Source organism: Chinchilla lanigera, unplaced genomic scaffold, assembly GCF_000276665.1.
Source record: "Chinchilla lanigera isolate Chin_1 unplaced genomic scaffold, ChiLan1.0 scaffold00033, whole genome shotgun sequence".
NCBI classification, from domain to species: Eukaryota; Metazoa; Chordata; class Mammalia; order Rodentia; family Chinchillidae; genus Chinchilla; species Chinchilla lanigera.
This window is the reverse complement of record NW_004955434.1, coordinates 9,056,210-9,059,527: the sequence shown is the minus strand read 5'-3', so window position 1 is coordinate 9,059,527 and position 3,318 is coordinate 9,056,210. Positions and strand designations below refer to the sequence as shown.

Here is a 3,318-nt window from a genome sequence, read left to right as displayed (position 1 = left end):
AGCTTCTGCACAGCAAAAGGAAACAACCAGTAGCATGAATAGCCAACCTACAGATAGTCCTCAGGTAGAGGACTAATATCTAGAATACATAGAGAACTAAAAAACAATTAGACTTCCAAAATTAAAAGACTTAATTAAAAAAAATGGGTAACTGAAATGAATAGATGCTTCTCAGAGGAAGTACAAAGGGTCAACAAATACATAGAAAAAGTGTTCAACATCTCTGGCTATTAGAGAAAAGCAAATTGAAACAACACATATCGTTTCCCTAGTGTAAGAAACTGAAAGAGTAGGAGCCGAAAGGTACAATAGATACTGTGAAAGGGTAAGGAAAGGAACAACTGGGATAAGAGAAAGGGAAAAAGAAGGAAGGGGAAAAAAAAATATATATATATATATGCACACACACGATAGCAAAGATAATTGTACTACTAATTTCTAGTTCATTGAAAGGAACAGTTAGTGCTTATATTGTTTAATCAATCTTGTGCCTATATGATTATCTGAGCAACTACTTTGAAGATAACAATATACAATATAATAACCATTGTTAATTTCCTATCATCTTGCTTTGAAATTCTGTATCACTTTTATTGTTTTTTTCTCCTTAAAATAAAAAAAAGAAACACTGAGATTTCATCTTAATCCAGAAAGAACGGCTGTCCTTGAGAAATAAGATAATAACAAATCATGGCAAGGCTGTAGGGAAAACAGAACCCTTCTGCACTGTTAATGGAAATATAAACTAGTGCAACCATGATGGAACTCAGTTGGGACATTCCTCAAAAGCCTAAAATAGAAATTCCATTCAATCAGCTCTTTCTTTCTATGTATCTTTCTTCCAGATGTTAAAGATGTCATATTATAGTGATATATGCCTACTCATGTTTGTAGCAGTACAACTCATATAGCTAAATCTTGGAAGCAGGCTATATGCCCATCAACAGATGAAAGGTTTATACACAGTGCAATATTACTCTGGCATAAAGAAGAATAAAGCACAGTCATTTGTAGGAAAATGGATACACCATGAGACAATAATGTTAAGTGAAATAAATCAGCGTACAAGCTTAAATATTCTATGGTTTCTCTTATATAAGAACCTCAAAGCATAAACAAATTAAAGAGCGAAATAGAGCAGAGTACAGGGCATAGCCTGGACACTGGCTGCACTGCTGCTAGCTGCTGCAGTGCTAGGCAGTGTGCTGAGGTCCCACAGTGGCTCCCTGAAGCCAGATTTAGACCAAAAAAAAAGTAGGTGGAGCTGAAGATGGATCAAGTGTTGCTATTCATCCATAATGAACTACTAGGAACACACTTGACAGTCTACTGGAAATCCAAATGAACAATACATTGGAAGAGAAGAAAGTTTGTGGGGTGGAATACAGATTTGGACAGCCTGGAGACTATTCTCTCTTGGACATCCACAATGGAGTCAGTGAAACTGCCTGTGACCTAGTTGTTAATAATCCAGTTGACAGTAACCTGCCTGCAAGTGTCAAATTCCTTTTTGGCCTAGTGCTCCTCATCACAGTATCCTTCCTAAGGCTTTTATTGAGTTTGGAAGACTAATAATTATATTTCTAAGGCAATAAATTCTCAAGAAACTGATTGTCTCATCAATTCTGAGCTGGGCAAACCCACTCACTGGTGATCCCAACTAGAAACATGGTGTCCGTCTACCTCAGGGCACCACCTCCACTGCCCAAACATGCTCAGCGGGCTAGCTCTCATCCTCATGGTCTTCGTTAACTATGGAAGAGGAGAATAGTGGTACTTCAAACCTTCCAGCTGGGATGTAGTGACCTTAGGCTCAGTGGCTGACCTTGGGTTCCCATGGTTTGTGTTTATTATGGGATCTTCTATGGGATCTTATATCAGTGGGTTTTATACTTAAGCAAAGATGTTCAAAATACAAATCACTGGGGAAATTTTCATAAATAATTTCTGTAGGGGTTGTCTTATGAATTGTCATTGGTGGGATATGGTGTGAATTCCTGGCATTTTGCAGTGGTTGGGAGGACTTATTTTGAGGCTGCTGTGTTGGAGCTCCTGTTTGCTAAACCCATGCCTGAACATGGAGTCTCAGAGAGAAGCTGCCCTTCTCTTCAAGACATCACTTCCAGCTGGTTCCTCCTTCTGAAGCTGGAAAGCATCCGGCTGGGCTTTCCACTCTTATTCCCAGTCCTGGATGCCCTACTGGGTACCTTACCCCCAGCGGTATTGGAGAGTTGGGGAAGTATGCACACTGTGCTAGAGGAGCTGCAGGCTACATTGACCCTGCTCCTGGGAGTTGATCACCGGCAGCATCCTTCTTTGGTTCTGTATTACACTAAGGTGGCCTATGATCCAGAAAGAATCTCAGGAACCACCAGTTCCATTTTGATGGCATTTTTAGGCATTCAGGCAGGAAAAATGCTGTTATATCACAAGGGTAAGACCAAAGATATCCTTATCAGATTCACCACCTGGTGTTATATTCTAGGGCTTAGTTTGTTGCTTTGATAAAAATTTCTAGAATGAAGGTTTTGTTCTAGTAAAGAAAATCTCTGGCCCATTTTCTGTGTCACCACACTGAATGCTTTTGCCTTCTGATAGCCCTGTACCTGGCTGAAGACATGAGGGGACTATGGACAGAAATCCCATTCTTCTATCCTGGAATGAATTCTCTTCTGGTGTATGTTGGCCATGAGGTATTTGAAAGGCTGCAGGATTACTAGTCCTGCAAAGAACATCTAACAGCATATAGTTACCACTGCTCTCTGGGTGCTCATTGTCTATATTTTGTACAAAAGGAAGATTTTGGGGGGAGGGATCTAATAGCCACTGCAAAATGTATCGCTGGAAGGGTCTGGTAGGCCTGAGGGAAGTACTGAAACAGCCTTTAGTACAGGGAATCATCAGTGATAAAATGGATCGTTTGTGTGTTTCCAGATTACTGGGAAAGAGGTACTTGAGTTCATGCTGATGTACTCAGGTCAGCTTGTGACATAGTTCACCAGGTCCTTTCTGTATATTTATGATGTACAGATTTGGAATCTTTTTCTTTTCTTTTCTTTTCTTTCTTTTCTTTTCTTTTTTTTTTTTTTTTTTTTTTTGTCTTTTTGAGACCTGGTCTCCCTATACAGTTCAAGCTGGCCTTGAGCTCACTTTGCAGCCCAGGCTGGTCTCCAACTCACAACGATCCTCCTGCCTCAGCCTTCCGAGTGCTGGGATTACAGGCGTCCACCACCACGCGCAGCTTACATTTGGAATCTTACGTTTTTTTCCTCATCTTCTACAGAAATGGATGTATTTGAAGCTTCATGCTAAGGTAAT

General features: G+C 40.1%; 1 pseudogene; it reads left to right on the top strand.

The window, feature by feature from the left end:
- Window positions 1-1,963: 1,963 nt before the first annotated feature.
- Window positions 1,964-2,820, top strand: LOC102010087 (annotated as a pseudogene).
- Window positions 2,821-3,318: the final 498 nt, after the last annotated feature.